This window comes from Scyliorhinus torazame, chromosome 16 (assembly GCF_047496885.1).
Source record: "Scyliorhinus torazame isolate Kashiwa2021f chromosome 16, sScyTor2.1, whole genome shotgun sequence".
Classification (NCBI taxonomy): Eukaryota; Metazoa; Chordata; class Chondrichthyes; order Carcharhiniformes; family Scyliorhinidae; genus Scyliorhinus; species Scyliorhinus torazame.
Window position 1 is genome coordinate 50,447,642 of NC_092722.1, and position 19,954 is coordinate 50,467,595.

General features: G+C 54.1%; 1 pseudogene; it reads right to left on the bottom strand.

Moving 5' to 3' along the window:
- Positions 1–1,663: 1,663 nt before the first annotated feature.
- On the bottom strand, positions 1,664–2,519 carry LOC140392257 (translin pseudogene; annotated as a pseudogene).
- Between the last annotated feature and the right edge of the window lie 17,435 nt (positions 2,520–19,954).

The following is a 19,954-nucleotide window of genomic DNA, read 5'->3' on the forward strand; positions in this document are numbered from 1 at the left end:
TATTTATACTCCGCCTACAGGGCGGAACCAGCAGGCAGGGATCTACCCCCGTACCTGTAGTACAGTGGCCTTACCGTAAAGCACCTATATCAACAGTGGTGACTACCACATTCACCCCCTGTTAAAAAAATGAGTCCGGCGGGGGTGGTGGAGAACTATATACAGAAAGTTGTGTTTTAAAAGTACAGATAATATTACAAATTCAGGCGGTCCGGTGCCTTGATCTGTCGTTGAGAGCGCCACAGTGCTGGTGGCGATTCTGGCGGTGGCTTGGTCTTCGGTGACTCCGCGAGCGTGTCAAAATCCTCTTCATCTCCGGGTGTGAGCAAGGGGAGGATGGATTGTCCCAGAGCGGGGGCTGCAGTGGGGTGTGCCGGGGGAGGGGAGGGTGGTGCCGGGGCGGCGGTGGGGGGGGGGGGGGGGGGGGGGGCAGTGGAACCAGCTGGTGCCAGGTCCCTGAGGGAGACTGTGTCTTGGCGGCCGTCGGGGTACGCGACATAGGCGTACTGCGGGTTGGCGTGAAGTAGCTGTACCCTCTCAACCAACGGGTCAGCCTTGTGGAGTCGGGAGCGAAACCCCGGAGGTGGACTTCCTAGGGAAGGCAAAGAGACGTTCATGGGGGGTTTCATTAGTCGCGGTGCACAGGAGAGACCGAATGGAGTGAAGTGCGTTGGCGAAGACCTCCTGCCAGCGGGAGGCCGGGAGATTTCTGGACTGTAGGGCCAGCTGGACTGCCCTCCAGACCGTCCCATTCTCCCTCTCCACCTGCCCGTTTCCCCTGGGGTTGTAGTTGGTCGTCCTGCTCGAGGCACTGTCCCTGTTGGGCAGGTACTGGCGCAGCTCATCGCTCATGAATGAGGATCCCCGGTCGCTGTGGACGTAGATGAGGAAGCCGAACATGGCGAAGATGCTGTTGAGGGCTTTGATGACGGTGGCAGACGTCATGGCGGGGCATGGGACGGCAAAGGGGAATTGGAAATATTCATCGACCACACTGAGAATGTACGTGTTGCGGCCAGTGGAGGGGAGGGGCCCTTTGAAGTCCATGCTGAGGCGTTCAAAGGGGCAGGAGGCCTTCATCAGGCGCGCACGCACGGTCTGGCCGGTAGAAGTGCGGTTTACACTCGCAGACCTGGCAGTTTCTGGTGGTCGCCCTGACTTCCTCGATGGAGTAGGGCAGGTTGTGGGCCTTGATGAAATGGTAAAAACGTGTGCCCCCGGGTGACAGAGGTTGGCGTGCAGGGTCTGGAGTCGGTCCACTTGTGCGCTGGCACATGTACCTCGGGATAGGGCACCAGGGGGTTCGTTGAGCTTACCGGGGCGATACAAAATCTCGTAATTGTAGGTGGAGAGCTCGATCCTCCACCTCAAGATTTTATTGTTTTTGATCTTGCCCCGCTGTGTGTTATTGAACATGAAGGCTACCGACCATTGGTCAGTGAGGAGAGTGAATCTCCTGCCGGCCAGGTATGCCTCCAATGCCGCACAGCTTCAACGATGGCTTGGGCCTCTTTTTCGACAGTGGAGTGCCGAATTTCGGAGGCATGGAGGGTGCGGGAAAAGAATGCCATGGGTCTGCTTGCCTGGTTGAGGGTGGTGGCCAGAGCGACGTCTGATGCATCGCTCTCGCCTTGGAAGGGGAGCGTCTCGTCGACCACATGCATCACGGCCTTGGTGATGTCAATAGAACATAGAAGGAGGAGATTCGGAGGGGCCGGGTGTAGTCACCGGCAGTGACGCTGTTCAGAGCGAGCCTCGACAGTTCATTCGCTAGGATCAGCAGTCCCGAAAGATAGTCCTCGATATCCAGATGAAAGCCTTTGTCTCGGTACACAGTAATTCCGAGTATTCCTGCAACGGTTTCCCGAGTCACCAGGGTTTCCGTCTCCAGATACACCACGAACGCTGCCAGGAAGATGAGGCGTTGCAACACAAACCTCCAATGCTCATTAAACCTGTAGTACTGGTCTGGCGGGAACTTGGTCTTCAGTTCCTCTAGATGTATCTTCACAGCATTAAAATGTTCCCGTGCTTTCTGACACTTATTTGGCACGTCCTTCAAGCCGGATGTCTGATGAACAGTCTGCAGCAGGGTAAGAATCTCACGTGCTGTCTGTTCGAGGCCTTGAACAACTTCTCTGATTTCCTCCCTCACATCCTGGTCCGCGGTGAGAGAGCTCTGGATAACACTGAACAAATCCGTCACCGACATCGTCGCTGCCCCTAACGGTAACGCTGATGAAAGGTAAAGAGCGCGGGTTTATTCGCACGAGCAGCTCCCTCTGCAGCGCAGGCAGCGGGCCTCGTGCGACAGGCTCGCCGGGGAGAGGGGGGGGGTCTTTTCCTACCGCTGGTCGAGTATGAGATCCGTCCAGACAACTGGCCTGACTTTTGTTTCTTTTTTTAGAAAGAAAAAGGAAATCGACCCGCGTTCGCTACTTTTAAAAGCTTCTCTCCCTCTCTGCTCGGAGGTGAGAGATGGAAAAACAGTTTCTCATCTTATTTGGCTGCTTTATCTGACGAGTTCTGTGACGGCATCTGCGTGGAAGCCGAGCGAATGCCAGGACCCTTTCTTTTCCCCTCAACCTTGATACGGTTAAAGGCCTGGTGAGCCTTGGCCGTCAGAGGAAAAACAGTGGATTGAATGAGTGGGCGGGCCTTGTCCGCATAGTTTGGGACCCACTGGGCGTAATACGAAAAGAACCCCAGGCATCGTTTGAGGACCTTGGGGCAGTGGGGGAGGGAGAGTTCCATGAGGGGGTGCGTGCGATCAGGGTCGGGCCCCAGAACTCTGTTCTGGACCACATAGCTGAGGATGGCTAAGCGGTTCGAGCTGAACACGCACTTCTCCTTGTTATACGTGAGGTTGAGGAGAGTGGGGGTGTGGAGAAATTTGGAAAGGTTGGCGTCATGGTCCTGCTGATCGTGGCCGCAGATGGTGACATTGTCCAGGTACAGGAAAGTGGCCCGCAACCCGTACCGGTCAACCATTTGGTCCATCTCCTGTTGGAAGACCGAGACCCCGTTGGTGATGCCGAGAGTAGTAAGGGCGTGGAATGCCCTGCCTGCAACAGTAGTGGACTCGCCAACACTAAGGGCATTAAAATGGTCATTGGATAGACATATGGACGATAAGGGAATAGTGTAGATGGGCTTTAGAGTGGTTTCACAGGTCGGCGCAACATCGAGGGCTGAAGGGCCTGTACTGCGCTGTAATGTTCTATGTTCTATGTTCTATGAAGGGAACCCTAAGAAAGTGGTAAAGGCGGCCGTCTGCCTCGAACGCAGTGTATGGGCGGATGGGGAGCGGGTGGTAGGCCAATTTGAGGTCTACTGTCGAGAAGACCCGGTACTGTGCAATCTGATTGACCATATCAGATATGCGTGGGAGGGGGTACGCGCGAGCTGCGTGTACCGATTGATGGTCTGGCTGTAGTCAACGACCATCCTGTTTTTCTCCCCAGATTTGACCACTACCACTTGGGCTCTCCAAGGGCTGTTGCTGGCCTCGATGATGCCTTCCCGAAGCAGTCGCTGGACTTCAGACTTGATGAAAGTCCTGTCCTGGGTGCTGTACCGTCTGCTCCTGGTGGTCGACGGGTTTGCAATCCGGGGTTAGGTTTGCAAAAAGGGAAGGTGGGTCGACCTTAAGGGTTGTGAGGCCGCACACGGTAAGGGGTGGTAGGGGCCCGCCGAATTTAAGGGTTAGGCTCTGGAGGTTGCTCTGGAAGTGCAGGCCGAGTAGCAAGGCAGCGCAGTGGTTGGGGAGGACGTAGAGGCGGAAGCCGCTGAACTCCACACCCTGGACAGTGAGAGTGGCGATGCAGTACCCCCGGATCGCCAAGGAGTGGGACCCGGAGGCCAGGGAGATTCTCTGGTTAGCGGGGTGTACCGCGAGGGAGCAGCGCCTTACCATATCGGGGTGAATGAAGCTCTCAGTACTCCCGGAGTCCAGCAGGCAGGAGATCTCGTGCCCGTTGACCTTCACTTTAGTTGAAGCAGTTGCGAGGTTGTGTAGTCGAGACTGGTCCATCGTGACCAAGGCGAGGCGCAGCTGGTCGTTGGCGGTTGCAGGCGATGAGCGGCCAGATGAGGTGTCCGACGGGCATGGGTCCTGAGTTAGTAAGATGGCGGCACCCATGGGCCGCACGTGTTGCGAGTCGGGCAAGATGGCGGCATCCACTGGCCGCACGTGGTCCAAGGAGGGGAAGATGGCGGCGCCCAGTGGGTGCACATGGGGGGTGCCAGGACAATAGCGGCGATTGAGCGGGCCTGGAACACTGCAGCGAAATGTCCCTTCTTGCCACAGGCCTTGCAGAGGGCGCTCCGCGCCGGGCAGCGCTGTCAGCAGTGTTTCGACTGCCCACAGAAGTAGCATTTGGGCCCCCCAGGGTTGGTTGGCTGCTACGAGGCACAGGCGTGGGATTGGCTGAGGGTGGTCGCTGGTGGGGTCCACGATGGGGCGGCCGTGGCGGAGACCGCGATGCCCGCGGGGGGGGGCGCGGTCGGGGGCATAGGCCTGAATGTTGCGTGATGCTACCTTAAGTGAAAGTGCTAGTTTTTTGGTTGAGCGTGGCCCCCTCCAAGAGGCCCTGGCGGATGTAGTCAGACCCTATGCCCATAACAAATGCGTCTCTCATTCGCAAATTCGAGTGTTCCATGGCTGAAACAGCCTGACAGTCACAGTCTCTAACTAGGGGGAGCAGGGCGCGCCAGAAACCTTCCACCAACTCACCGGGAAGTTGATGCCGCGTGGAGAGGAGGTGCCTGGCGTAGAGTGTGTTAGTCCACTGAGCGTAGTTTTCCTTCAGTAGCGCCATGGCCTCTGCGTAGGTCGGCGCGTCCTGGACAAGTGGAAAGACGTTGGAGCTCAGCCGCGTGTAAAGGATCTGGAGCTTCTGTGCTTCTGGAATTTCATCTGGCGCAGACCCGATGTACGCTTCAAAGTCCTTTTTGGAGTTGTCTGCTTGCGGATGCAGCTGCAGGCGATCCGGCTTGATGCGGAGGTCGATCTTCTGAAAAACTCAGTGTAATAAATTGATGCACGATCAATTACACAAAGACGAGAGTAGGATGTAATCGAAGCTTTATACAACTGTGATGTGTGGCTTCCTACAGCAGCTGACGTGAACTACCCCCGTACCTGTAGTACAGGGGCCTTACCGTAAAGCACCTATATCAACATCCTATACATACAATATCTACATCAGTGGTGACTACCATATTCGCCACGTGAGGAAACATACTCCTTCATCTACCCTATCCAGTTCCCTCAAGAACTTATTTATGTTTCAATATGATCACCTCTCATTCTTCGAAACTTCAATTGGGTGTAGGTCCAACTTGTTCAACCTTTCTTCATAAGATAAGTCCTTCATCCTAGGAATTAGTCAAGGGAATCTTCTCTGAACTGCTTCTACCGCAATTATATTATTTTCAGTAAGGAGATCAAAACTGTACAGTATTCCAGATGTGGCCCTGTACAGCTGTAGCAAAACATCCCTACTTTTATATTCCAATCCCCCTGCAATAAATGGCAACATTCCATTTGCTTTCCACAGTGGCACAGCGGTTACCACTGCTGCCTTTGTTATGGGTGAGGCGTTTTCAGAACCCCAAAATGTATCATGGAGTCCAACCAACCTCCCCCTTTAATGCTTCGTGTTGTTTTTCCGAGCACAAGGCTTGTTCCCTAGGCGTGGGATTACAATTATGGACACGTGGGTTTTTAAACACAAAACAATGTTTATTCTATGAATTCAACCTAACCTCTTAAATAAACATTGGATCACTTAACACCCCTTACTTCAAAGATAACCCCGAAAATAACACAACACTAAATGATCCCTCAGTTATTCCTTTCAACATCCCAGAGACTTAACACCTTTAAACAGAAACACATCAGATTAAAGGCATTACTTTTATGAGTTTAAATCACCCAAATGATCCAGAGATAGTCTTTCATGGCAGAGGTCACAGCAGATCCAGCTCACTGCAAAACACAGACACACGCCCAAGCTCTTTTCAAACTGTAACTGGCTTTCTCCTTTTCAGCAGCTCTCAGCAAACCAGCCAGGCACTTTTCAGCTTTCTTCTCAAAAAAAACTGAAACTTCAAAATGGCTGAGCTAAAAGCCCAGCTCCACCCACACTCTGACATCACTGTATTTCTTAAAGGTACATTGCTTAAACATCCATTTCTTAAAGGCACTCTCACATGACAACTTGCTCTGCCAGGGACCCGGGTTTAATTCTTGCCTTATCTGTGTGGAGTTTGTACGTTCTCCCCATGTCTGCATGGTTTTCCTCTGGGTCCTCTGGTTCCCCCTCCCCAATCCAAAGATGTGCGGATTAGGTGGATTGGCTTTGCTAAATTGCCCCTTAGTCTCCAAAGATGTGCAGGTTAGCTGGGGTTAAGGGGATAAGGCAGGATAGGGGGACTGGGTGGAGTGCTCTTTCGGAGTTTCGGTGCAGACTCAATGGATCCTTTGGCCTCCTTCTGTACTGTAGGTATTCCATGATACCTGCAAACTAACTTTATGTGATTCATGTACCAGGGCACCCACATCCCTCTGTTCCACTAATTTCTGTAATCTCTCTCCAGTAAATAGCATACTGCTTTTCTATTCTTCCAGCCAAAATGGACTTTGCTCACACTTACCCACGTCATACTCTACCTACTCGCTTAACCCATCTACATTCCTTTTCAGACCCTCTACCTCCTCTTGACAACTTACCTTTGTACCTATCTTGGTGGCATCAGCAGGTTTAGCTCCCATGCACTTGGTCACTTCACCCAAGTCATTGATATAATTTGTAAATAGTTGATGACCCAGAACTGACCCCCTGCCACTCCACTAGTTACAGCTTGCCAATCTGAAAAAGACATTTATCCGCACTCTCTGCTTCCTGTTAGCTAACCAATCCTTCACAGTGGGTGGGAGGGTTGGGCAAGAAATATCACTTACAGGGATTTGGTTGCACCCAGGTAGGCAGGAAAGGAGGGAGGGAGGGCCCTTTGGCCTTCCCAGAGCTCAGCCTCCCCTCTCCCACCACCAGTCTGCCTCCAGTGAAACCTCCCAGAGCTAACTCCAGTTTAACTGCCTCCCGTTAAACTACTTCCAGTTAAACTGCCTCCGGTTAAACTGCCTCCAGTTACACTGGCCTGGGTTAAGCTATCCCCAGTTGGTTTGGAAAACTGGAGGCTGATGGAAAAATTGGCTTCCTGGTTCAGGACTTAGTTTGGCAAAAATGGTTGGTGCGTGGTTGGGAAATGGGCAAGCTGGCTGGATGGCCCTGGCATTTCCAGGCTTTGACTGCCTACATTCTGCCCTCGGCAGAGCCCAAAGGTTCAGCCTGGTGTCTTTCTTTTTCATATGGTATTTATTGAGGGAAGAGTTTGGCCACAGGACATCAAAAGAACTTTCTTTCTTTCAAATATGACCACCTGAAACAGAGTGTGGCTCCAAGTAAATCTCATCAGAAGGACAAGAGCAACACACAGTATAAGGTTCCTTCAGTACACCACCTTCCAGCGGAGGCACGGGTCGTACCAACTAAAAAGGAGTGGGGCGGGGGGGGGGAATAATTGAATTGAGATGATTCTATTCAGCAGTTGAATTTTTAGCTTAATAATGATAACATTAGATCCTCATTAAATCAGCCCTGGTCGAAAGTGGTTGAGTTCACGGTATGGTCAGTGTGGTTGGGGGAGCGGGGCATGAAGTTCGAAGGTCAGTTTCGCCTGGGCATTATCAGACATGCAAAAACATTCGAGCAACTTTCGCTCTGACAGAAACAAAAGGAGATTCTAATCGAACATTGCCATGCCAGGATGAGCTGGAATGTGGCCGAAGGACCAGGTGGACCTTCAGTAAAAGCATTAACCAAAGGGTTTCAACTTGGTAACAGTTCTAATACAAGTCAAACTTCTCCTGGAAAGTCTAGAGTGTGATCAACTAACTTGTGTGAGAGTGTGGTAACAGCATCAGGTTCTGAACCTTGGGGGTCTCACACAGCCAGTGCCACCTGAAAGGACAATCGTCCAGATTCACTTATATCTGATGCCCTTATATCATATTTCTGATATGTATACTCATTAAGGTTCTTGAAGAAACAGTTCCATGGCATGGTGATGAGGGACATAATTTCTGTGGGTGGAATTTTCTCATTTATTTTGCAGTGTCACATGGCGAGAAAAATGGTGTTGAAGCCGCTGGCCCCAAGTGCCCGAGCGGTGCCAGGGGAAGTGCCAGGAAGCAATGCCAGGATTCTGCCTTGGCATGACCCTCTACCCCCTGGGGGATGTACTCACCTGTGCACCTTCAGCAGGTTATGCTCACGAGTTGCACATCATGGGGAACCTGGCGTGATTCACGCCGGCGTACCCTCACCCGGACATGAATGGACAATCTAATGGGGGGGGATAATTAGGCGTAAAGGCCTGGTGATTATATTTAACGTATTCAAATGGCGATCCTGAGTTGAACATCAGGATTCCAGTTATGTCATTGGTGGGGGGAAGAGGGACACAATCGTGACGGGAAATCCTGTGGGTCAAACCATGGATTGGGACTTGTGTTGTTATGTTACTTTGAGTAACATAAGCCGCTACTTGGTGTAGACACTGTTGAAGAATACTTCAGACCTCGAGGTAAGTTGAACGTATTTATTGAGCAATTAACAAAGCATTGATAGCTCACAGCCAGAACAGCATTGAGGCAATTTGCATCACACTTATCAAAGGGTTGACTCAGCATAAACCTCAGATAGAACATGGGCTCTTCTTGTGTGTAAGCACCATCTGTACCCTCGGTGAAGCAAATTGAAGATCTAACTGTAGGATACAGATCCAAGCGGCGGGGGAAGAGGAGCTCCTGGAGGGGAACAAATTTGCGTCCCGCTCCTCGCCGAGAACTTGCAGCCAAGCGCGCAAATTCACCCGTTTGGGCCCCCACCCTGCAACAAGAGAGTGGGGATGAAGAAAAGCCTGGACTCCAAAGCTCATTAGAGCGGGAGAACTGGGCACTCGGGAGCGGAGCGATCCGGCCCCCCACCCACCCCACGCATGGCAGCAGAGTGCAGGGCAGGACGAGCGGCGGCCCGGCCCAAAGCGGGGACCGAGCCAGCAGGAACGACCGACGACGTCCCCCCCCCCACCCCCCCCCCCCCCCCCCCCCCCCCCCACCCCCGGCAGGTGAGCGCAGGGTAAGATGCGCGGCGGCCCGGACCAAGGCAGGGACGAAAGCGGGGACCGAGCAAGCAGCAGGGACCGAACCAGCAGCAAGGACCGACCCCCCTCTCGACCCTGGGTGAGTGAGGGAAAAAAGATCTTCCCCTTTTGCAAAAACAAAACTTTGAAAAGAAAACTTCTAAAGAGAAAGACATTTTTTCACTATTATTTTTCACCCTTTTTTAAAGAAAAAAACAAATTCTCTTGAAAAGAATTTTATAAAAAAATAGCGGTAAAGGAGAGAAGGGAGGGGGAAAGAAAAAGGATGGGGGAAAAAAGGGGGAGAAAAAGAATGCCAGAAGGAGCCAAAGCAGAGGGAGAAGGGGCACTAAAAGTAGACGGGGCAATGTGCGAGCCCGTTGAGACGAGCTAATCAGCGCACGAAGCGGTGGAACGGAAGGTTCGCCGCAACAAAAAGAACTGGGCAGACAGGAGCATTTTCCCCCTTGGCCAGGGGGGAACCGGAACTGGAAGGCAGCCTTTGGCGAGGCGCTGAAGGAACATCAACAGGAAAACAAGGCAGAGGCTAGGGCAGACATAGAGGCCGCAGTGCAGGCAGCAATGGCCAAGGCCCTGGCGGAGGTGCAGCTCGTCCTGGGCAGAGCAGAGGAGAAACTGGAGGCCCAGGAGGAGAAACTGGAAGCCCAAGAGGCGACCATTAAGGAGCTGGAGGAAGCAGCGACTGACGTGAGCGACCGGATCACGGCCCTGGAGAAGGAAGTGGCGAGACTGGGCACAACACAGGGGAGCCTGAAGGGCAGAGTGGACGATCAGGAAAACCGCTCGAGAAGGCAAAATGTCAGGATAGTGGGCCTACCAGAGGGGATCAAGGATAGAAACCCCACAGCATACGTGGCCGAGATGCTGGGCAACTTAGTGGGGAGGAAAACTTTCCCCAACCCACCAGAAATGGACAGAGTGCACCGGTCGCTGCGCCCGAAGCCCAAAGCAGGGGACCACCCGAGAGCAGTTATAGCTAAACTGCACCGGTACCAAGATAGGGAAACAATCCTACGCTGGGCCAGGAAAAACAGAACCTGCAAATGGGAAGGACATGCCATTAGAATTTACGAGGACATTGGGGCAGACCTAGCCAGGAGACGGGCCAAATTCAATAGAGCGAATGCATCTCTTCACAAGAGCAAAGCGCGTTTTGGTATGCTGTACCCAGCGAAATTCTGGGTCACATACCAAGAAAGAGAATACTTCCTTACAGCCCCTGCCGAAGCAAACAAGTTTGTCGAGGAACACGGGATGGAAAACCAGCAGGTAGGGTAGAAATAAGGGGCCCCTGGCAAGGGGCAACAACACGCCGACGGGGGGGGGGGGGGGGGGGGGGGGGAGGCGGGGTGAGGCAACGCCAGGCCCCCCCGCCCCTGCCACGGCGAGCGCACCCTGAACAAAGAGCAAACCACTGCCCGAGGGACCGCTTCAGGTGGGAGACCAGGCCCCAGCACGAGGGAACGAGAGTAGCGGAGAAGGGAGAGCAAGCAAGAGGGGTACAGGGTAGGATGGGGGAAGAGCTGGCAGAAAACCATAGAGGCCGGGCAGGGGAGAAGCGAGACAGTAATCCCGAGAGGGGGGCCACCGTACTAGCGGGAAAGCGAGCACCGGGGGCATGAAACAAAGCAGGGCCGCAGCGCGCCCCCAACAGGGGGGAAGGCACCAGGCAGGGGGTGGGGGGGACCACTTAACAGAGGCGGGAGAGCAAACGGGGATAGGAACAAGGGAAAGAGGGACATAGGAGGGGTATACGGGGGAGGGAGGAAAAAGGGGGCGAAAGGGAGAGACCCCGGGAGGGGGGGGAACACAGGGAAGGAGGGACAAACAAGGCTAGAAAAGGAATAGCAATAGGGCTACAAAGTGCCACAACCAAGGGCTCGAAACAAGAATTGCTGCAAGCACCCACCCAGTACGGTCTCTGGGTGAAGGGAGACCCCAGAGTGCAGGGGACTACCTGCATGGCGGACGCACAGTGGGCGGCCATGTCGGGTGCCCCCGGGGCAAAGGGAAACCCCGGAGTGCAGGGACCTGACCGCATGGAGAGAGCAGTGACAGCGGCCATCCTGGACGGCCCCCTAACAAAGGGCAATCCCGGAGGGCAGGGGCGCGTCCACCAGGTAAATATGGTTAATCCCACAGGAGCGAGGGGACAGAAGCCCCCCACCAGGATAGTCACCTGGAATGTAAGGGGACTCAACGGCCCAGTGAAGAGATCCAGAGTCCTCACCCACCTAAGAAATATGAGGGCCGACATAGTCTTCCTCCAAGAGACACACCTGAGAGAGCAGGACCGACTGCGGGTAAGAAAGGGCTGGGTGGGACAAACCTACCATTCCTGCTATGGGATGAGGGCCAGGGGGGGTGGTAATACTGATCAGCAAGAGGACGACGTTAAGGGCGACAAAGATGGTTACGGACCCAGGGGGACGGTACGTCATGGTCAGCGGGGCCCTGGATGGGGCACCGGTAGTACTAGTTAATGTGTATGCACCCAACTGGGACGACACGAGCTTCATCAAGAAGACCATGGCAGAAATCCCTGACATAGCGACGCACTGACTAATCATGGGGGAGGTCTTCAACTGTGTACAGGATCCAACAACAGACAGATCAAACCCCAAAACGGGGAAAACCTCAAGCATGGCAAGGGAACTCAGTCACTTTATGGAACAGATGGGAGCGGTGGATCCCTGGAGGTTCGCCCACCCGGGGGAGAAGGAATTCTCCTTTTTCTTCCCAGTACACAACGTATACACCAGAATTGACTTCTTTGTGGTGGGGAAAACGGTGCTTCCGGGGATAGACAAAGTGGAATACTCCACAATTGTGATATCAGACCACGCTCCACACTACATGGACGTGAGGCTGGAGACGGGCAGGGCCCAACGCCCCACATGGAGGTTGGCCCTACTAGCTGACAAGGCCTTCAACGAAAAGATATCGCGGGCCATAGCAGAGTACACGGAGAACAACCAGAACGGGGAGGTCTCACCCTCCACGTTCTGGGAAGCGCTAAAGGCCGTACTAAGAGGGGAAATAATCGCTTTCAAAGCGCGAAGAGATAGGGAGGAAAGGGTGGCTCGGCAGCAGCTGGTCAACTCCATACTGGAGGTAGACTGTAAATACTCTGAGGCCCCGACCGTAGAGCTCCTGGTGGAGAGGAAAGAGCTACAAAGGAACTTTGATCTGCTCTCCACCAGGAAAGCAGTGCACCAACTCCGCCAGGCACGTGGGACCCTATACGAACGCGGAGACAAAGCCAGCCGCCTGTTGGCACACCAGCTGAGAAAGCAGGTAGCCAGCAGAGAAATTGCTCAAATCAGGGATACCAGAGGCACGTTAGAAACAGAACCAGAAAAGATCAACAAAACCTTCAAGGCCTTCTACCAAGGGCTGTACACCTCAGAGCCCCCAATGGGGGAGTCTGGGATGAAACAGTTCCTTGATGGACTGGACATTCCAGTTGTGGGGGAGGGCAGAAAACGGGGCCTGGAAGCATCACTAGCACTAGGAGAGATCATGGACAGCATTAGCTCCATGCAGGAGGGGAAGGTGCCGGGACCAGACAGGTTCCCGGCTGACTTCTACAAAGAACTTGCGACAGCACTGGCCCCGCACCTGCGGGAGATGTTCACAGACTCGCTAGCGAGGGGCACACTGCCACCCACGCTAGCACAGGCCTCAATCTCGCTGATACCTAAGAAAGACAAAGACCCAACAGAATGTGGGTCATACAGACCCATCTCACTGCTGAATGCAGACGCCAAAATACTGGCCAAAATCCTAGCCAAAAAGTTAGAAGACTGTACCAGAGGTGGTTGCAGAGGACCAGACGGGCTTTGTCAAAGGTAGACAGCTTACCTCGAACATCAGGCGCCTGCTGAACGTGATAATGACCCCCTCTGGGGAGAGAACACCAGAGGTGATTGTCTCCCTAGACGCAGAAAAGGCCTTCGACAGAGTCGAATGGAAATACCTCATAGAGGTACTGGAGCGGTTCGGGCTTGGAACAGGGTTCACCTCCTGGGTAAAGCTCCTATACAACGCTCCCATGGCGAGCGTACGGACCAACAACACCAATTCCCGATACTTCCAGCTGCACAGGGGCACCAGACAAGGATGCCCACTGTCCCCGCTGCTGTTCGCTTTAGCGATCGAACCACGAGCAAATCGCACTCAGAGCAGCAAAAAGCTGGAGGGGGATCCGAAGGGGAGGCAGAGAGCACAGAGTCTCACTCTATGCAGATGACCTGCTCCTCTACATTTCAGATCCACAGAGCAGCATGGACGGAATCATCGTGCTCCTGAAAGTGTTTGGCGCCTTCCCGGGCTACAAACTCAACATGAGCAAAAGTGAGATCTTCCCGGTACACCCACAAGTAGAGGGGGGGGGGCAGCACTAATGGGACTGCCGTTTAAACAAGCCCGACACAAATTCCGCTACCTGGAGATCCAAACAGCCCATGACTGGAAAGGGATCCACAAATGGAGCCTCACCAGTCTGACGGAGGAAGTAAAAAAGGACCTGCAAAGATGGAACACACTCCCACTCTCCCTCGCGGGGAGAGTCTAGACGATCAAAATGAATGTACTGCCCAGGTACCTCTTTCTACTTAGATCCATTCCGATCTACATCCCCAAGGCCTTTTTCAAAGCACTGGACAAACTAATCATGGCATTCGTATGGGGGCGGGGGAGGGAAGAATGCTAGGATCTCAAAGAAGGTCCTACAAAAAACAAAATCCAGGGGGGGGGGGGGGGGGGGGGGGGGCTAGCCCTCCCAAACCTACAATTCTACCAATGGGCGGCGACGGCCGAGCGAATAAGGGGATGGATCAAGGAGCCAGAAGTCGAGTGAGTGCGCGCGGAAGAGGCCTCCTGCATGGGGACTTCCCTCTGGGCCCTCGCCACGGCAGCACTCCCATCCTCACCCAAAAAACACTCCAGTAGCCCGGTGGTGATAGCCACCCTCCAATCCTGGAACCAACTACGGCAGCAATTTGGCCTGACCAGAATGTCGGACAAAGCTCCCATCTGCAACAACCATAGGTTCACACCAGCACTGACTGGTGGGTACAATGAAAGTAGGGATCAGCTCTATTGAAAAATCGAAACATGCCCATAGCAACAGCCACACATTAGGCCTCATCACCAGGTTCTGAAGGGTGTGACTCTCAAAAGGTGGGGGCAGGACGGAGGGACACTGACAGTCAGGGACCTATACACGGACGGCAGGATCGCAACACTGGAGAAATTCCAGCTAGCCAGGGGGAACGAGCTAAGGTATCTACAATTCAAAAACATTCTACGAAAGGAGACAAGGACGTACCCACAACCGCCACGACAGACATTACTGGAAGAGTTACTGGACGCAAGCATACTAGATAAAGGAAACTGTAGCGACATGTATGACTGACTGGTAGAGAGGGTCGACACCGTACTGGACGCAACAAGAAAGAAATGGGAGACTTCCGGTGACGGCGGGTGGGAGGCAGCTGCGCGTTGGAGGGCTCCCATTCGGGAAGGGCATTGCCGGGGGTTAACGCCCGGTCCTAGGGCCAGCGAAGGCAGTAAAAGTCGGGAGACAGCACAGAGGAGGGGAATGTCGAAGACCAGCAAAAAAATGGCCGTGAAAAAAGCGGTTGAAAGTCCGTCGGGGAGTGGAAAGGTCACCGCGGGGTCAGTAAAGAAAATGGAAGCTGGAGCACCAGGGGAGGCCGCATTGCTTACGGCTGAAGAAATAACTAAGGTGATGGCTGCGGAATTCGAAAGGCAGTTTGCAAAATGCATGGAGACGGTGAGGAAGGAGATGAGGGAGGTTTTGAGTGCGCTGGTGGAGGAGGCGATTTCCCCGGTGATGACGGCAGTGGCGAGCGCAGTGGCGGAGGTGCGAGAGCAAGGGGAGGCGCTGAAGGAAGTGGAGGAGACGTTATTGCAGCACGGTGATCAACTTGCCTCGATGGGGAAGGAGATGCGGAAGGTGATGGACATTAACAAGGATCTGCGAGGAAAAATGGAAGACCTGGAAAACAGATCCAGGCGACAGAATTTGAGGATTGTGGGGCTGCCCGAAGGAGTTGAAGGACCGAAGCCGACTGAGTATTTTGCCGCAATGCTGGCAAAACTATTGGGGGAGGGGGAGGATCCCTCCCGATATGAACTGGATCGGGCTCATCGGTTGTGGAGGCCTGTACCAAAGGCGAGTGAGCCGCCAAGGGCAGTGACTGTGCTTCCGTAGGTACAGGGTGAAGGAGAAGGTCCTGAGATGGGCCAAGCAGAAGCGGGTGGTGCAGTGGGCTGGAGCTGGTATACGTGTATACCAGGACTTTACGGTGGAGCTGGCGAGGAGGCGGGCTGCCTTCAACCGGGTGAAGAGGGCACTGTACATTAGCAAGGTGCAGTGCGGCATTGTATATCCAGCAAAGCTCAGGGTGACTTACAAGCTCAGGGACTTTTATTTTGGAATGGCAGAAGCAGCGGAGGAGTTTGCGAAGGCAGGACTGTGGCAGAACTGACAAATTGAGAAATGGCCATGTGCCGATGTAACCTCATGACTGTATTTTCTTCTTTTTTGTTTCACTGCGTGCGGGTGTAGGGGCTAAAGGAGCCAATGTTGTATATATTTGGACAAGGGAAGGGATGGGACTTTCACTCGAAATGAGGGCTCTTTGGGGTGTAGGTGGATATGCGGGGTGTGTGTGCTAAAAGGGGATCTCTGGGCTTTCCTAGGGCCGGGCAAGGGGGAAAGGGACCCGGGCGGGGGCCTCCACGCTGATGGTTTAAGCCGGCCAGTGAACGGGAGTGAGGTGGGGGGAGGGGCTGCGGCCATCGGAGCCTGGCAGAACAGGGTCCGAGTGGTCTAGCCGGGGTGGAAAGTTGGGGGGGAAGGAACCGAGGTTGGGAGGAGGAGTTTTACAAGAGGCAGTGGACGGGAGGAGCTGGAGACTTGGGGCGGTGTTGTACAACTCTTGGGTATCATGAACGGTACTCTTTCAGAGGCTGGATGGCGTTGAGTGTAGGGGGGGAGGGGGAGTGGACTCTCTAGGTCAATGGTGAATATGGGCGGTCCCGGACTCCTTTTTCTTTTTCTCCTTTGTTTTTTGTTTCCACCGTGGGAGGGTTTGGATTATTGGATGCATATATTGACAGGTGGGCCGTTATTTGGGGTGGTGGGAGGATGGGATCGTTGGTATTGTTGGGGGGATTGATTTTGTATTTGTTACCATTTACTGTTTGTGGGCGGGGTGTAAATTTTTGAAGGAAAATGTGAAAATGTAGAATAAAATCTTTTTAAAAAAAGAAAGAAATGGGAGGAGGACCTGGGGATTAAAATAGGGTGGGGACTCTGGAGCGAAGCACTGCATAGGGTCAACACCACCTCCACGGGCGCAAAGCTCAGCCTGACGCAACTAAAAGTGGTACATAGAGCCCACTTAACAAGAACCCGTTTGAGAAGGTTCTTCCCGGAGGTGGAGGATAGATGTGAACGGTGCCAAGGAGGCCCGGCCAACCACGCCCACGTGTACTGGTCTTGCCCCAGACTTGTGGAGTACTGGACAGCCTTCTTCGAGACAATGTCCAAGGTGGTGGGGGTGAGGATGGAGCCATGCCCGAAAGTGGCGGTCTTCGGGGTTTCAGACCAGCCAGATCTATTCCTGGGGAGGAGGGCGGACGCCCTTGCCTTTGCCTCCCTGATCGCCCACCGTAGAATCCTGTTCGGCTGGCGGTCAGCAGCACCACCCAAAGCTGCAGACTGGCTGTCCGACCTCTCGGAATCTCTCCAAATGGAGAACATCAAATTCGCCATCGGAGGGTCAGACGACGGCTTCCACAGAACGTGGGAGCCATTCACCCAATTATTCCGGGACCTGTTTGTGGCCAACGAACAAGCGGAAGAATAGTCAGGTAACCATGAATCAGGGGAAAGTAGCCAAAGCATGAGAGGGAGAGATAGACCTAGAGAGGGGGCAGGGACAGCTAAATCTAAGAGGAAAGAAAGGCGAGCCACAGGAGGGGGAGAGGGAAGGGACAGGGAACAAGAGAGGATAACCAGGGAGGTGGGGGGGAGGCAGGGACATGACAGTCGGAAGGAGGGCACGGATATGATAACAAACTTGGTATCTCCAGGAACAGAGAACAACGAGAATACAGGCGAAAGACGGGAGGAACGGCTGAAGCGGAGGTGAGCGCGAGACCACAACGGCAGCGAGATCCGTCCGGGAGAAGCAAGTGACAACACCAACACCAAACCCATTCGAGTATTGCCCCCTGTAATTGTTTCTCCGGCACCAAAATGTATATTTACCTCCCCAGTCTCCACCCCCCCCCCCCCCCCCGAAACTGTTTTCATAAATCCCCCAATGGGTCTTTCATACTTGCCAAAAGGCCCCATTACCTCATACAGGTGGGGACAATTAAAGTAGGGTTCAGCTCCATTGAACAATCGAAACATGCCTACAGCAACAGCCACACGTTAGGCCTCATCACCAGGTTCTGAAGGGTGTGACTCTTCATTTTGTGAATACGCCATTTATTTTAAATAACTTTTATGAACAGGATGTGGTAAACCAATGTTGCACCTATATTAGGTGATGTACGGTAGGACCTGTACTACAGGTACGGCGGTAGTCCCTGCCTGCTGGCTCCACCCAGTAGGCCGAGTATAAATATGTGTGTCCTCCGTGCAGCAGCCATTTCGCCGTCTGCTGTGGGAGGCCACACATCTTAGGGCAATAAAGCCTCAGTTGTATTCAACTCTCGTCTCTGTGCAATTGATCGTGCATCAATTTATTGCTCTAAGATTTTCAGAAGATGGACCTCCGTATCAAGCCGGATCGCTTGCAGCTGGATCCGCAATCAAGCGACGCCAAAAAGGACTTTCAGCACTGGCTAGCTTGTTTCGAGGCGTAAATCAGGTCTGCACCAGATCCTGTTCCAGAGGCTCAGAAAATACAGATACTGTACTCGAGGTTGAGCTCCAACGTCTTTCCGCTGATCCAGGACGCGCTGAACTACGACAAAGCCATGCGCTACTTCAAGAAAATTACGCCCAGCGGACGAACACGTTCTTCGCCAGACACGTACTCGCCACTCGCTCTCAGCTCCCTGGTGAGTCCATAGAAGACTTCTGGCGGGCCCTAATCCCACTAGTCCGGGACTGTGACTGTCAGGCCGTTACGGCCACTGCACATTCAAACCTCCTTATGTGGGATGCTTTTATTATGGGGATTGGGTCGGACCTCATACGCCAGCGACTTTTAAGAGGCTCGATCTCGCAGAGACAAAGAAGTAGCGCTCTCTATGACGGTCGCCTCGCGCAATATTCAGGCCTACGCCCCCAGCCGCGCGGCCCACCCCTCCTACGCATCGTGGACCCCACAGACAGCCGCCCCAGCGGGGACCTTACCCAGCCAATATGCCTGCACCACGCGCCAGCCTGCTAACCCCGGGGGTCCCCGATGTTACTTTTGCGGCCAGCAAAAATACCCCCGCTGCCCTTTGTAAGACTTGCGGTAAGAAGGGGCACTTTGCTGCGGTGTGCTAGGCCCGCGCAGTCGCCGCTATCGCCCCCACCCCCCTCGTTTATGCACAATGGGCGCCGCCATCTTCACCCCCCCGGACCATGTGCGGCCAGTGGGCGCCGCCATCTTCTCCCCCTCAGACCAAGCGCGGCCAGTGGGTGCCGCCATCTTCCCCTCCGCGCAACACGTGCGGCCCATGGGTGCCGCCATCTTGTTCAACCCCCGTCACGTGTGGCCCATGGGTGCCGCCATTTTGTCCTCCGCGAGATCTTCAGGTGTCGCCATCTTGTCCCCCCCACGGCCCATGGGCACCACCAGTGTTCCAGGACCGGTGCCCCCCAGGCACCCCATCATCCGACACCAGCGACGACCAACCACGACTTGCCTCAGTGACCATCGACCAGTCTCGTCCGCACAACCTGGCCACCGTATCGACCAGCGTTAAAATCGACGGACACGTGACCTCTTGCCTGCTGGACTCCGGGAGCACCAAAAGCTTCATCCACCCGGATACGGTAAGGTGCTGCTCCCTCGCGGTACATCCCGCCAATCAAAGAATCTCCCTGGCCTCCGGATCCCATTCCGTGGCGATCCGGGGGTACTGTATGGTCACACTCAAGGTCCAGGGCGTAGAATTCAGCGGTTTCCGCCTCTACGTCCTACCTAACCACTGCGCTTACCTACTACTCGGCCTGGACTTCCAGTGTAACCTCCAGAGCCTAACCCTCAAATTTGGCAGGCCCCTACCACTCCTTACTGTGTGTGGCCTCGCGACCCTAAAGGTCGATTCACCTTCCCTCTTCGCAAATCTAACCCTGGATTGCAAACCCGTCGCCACCAGGAGCAGACGGTACAGCACCCAGGACAGGACCTTCATCAGGTCCGAGGTCCAGCGGCTGCTTCAGGAAGGCATTATCGAGGCCAGCAACAGCCCCTGGAGAGTCCAAGTGGTAGAAGTTAAAACTGGGGAGAAACACAGAGTGGTTGTGGACTACAGCCAGACCATCAATCGGTACACGCAGCTCAACGCGTACCCCCTCCCACGCATATCTGATATGGTCAATCAGATTGCGCAGTACCGGGTCTTCCCAACAGTAGACCTCAAATCCGCCTACCACTAGCTCCCCATCCGTAAGGCGGACCTTTGAGGCAGACGGTCGCCTCTATCACTTCCTCAGGGTTCCCATCGGCGTCACCAA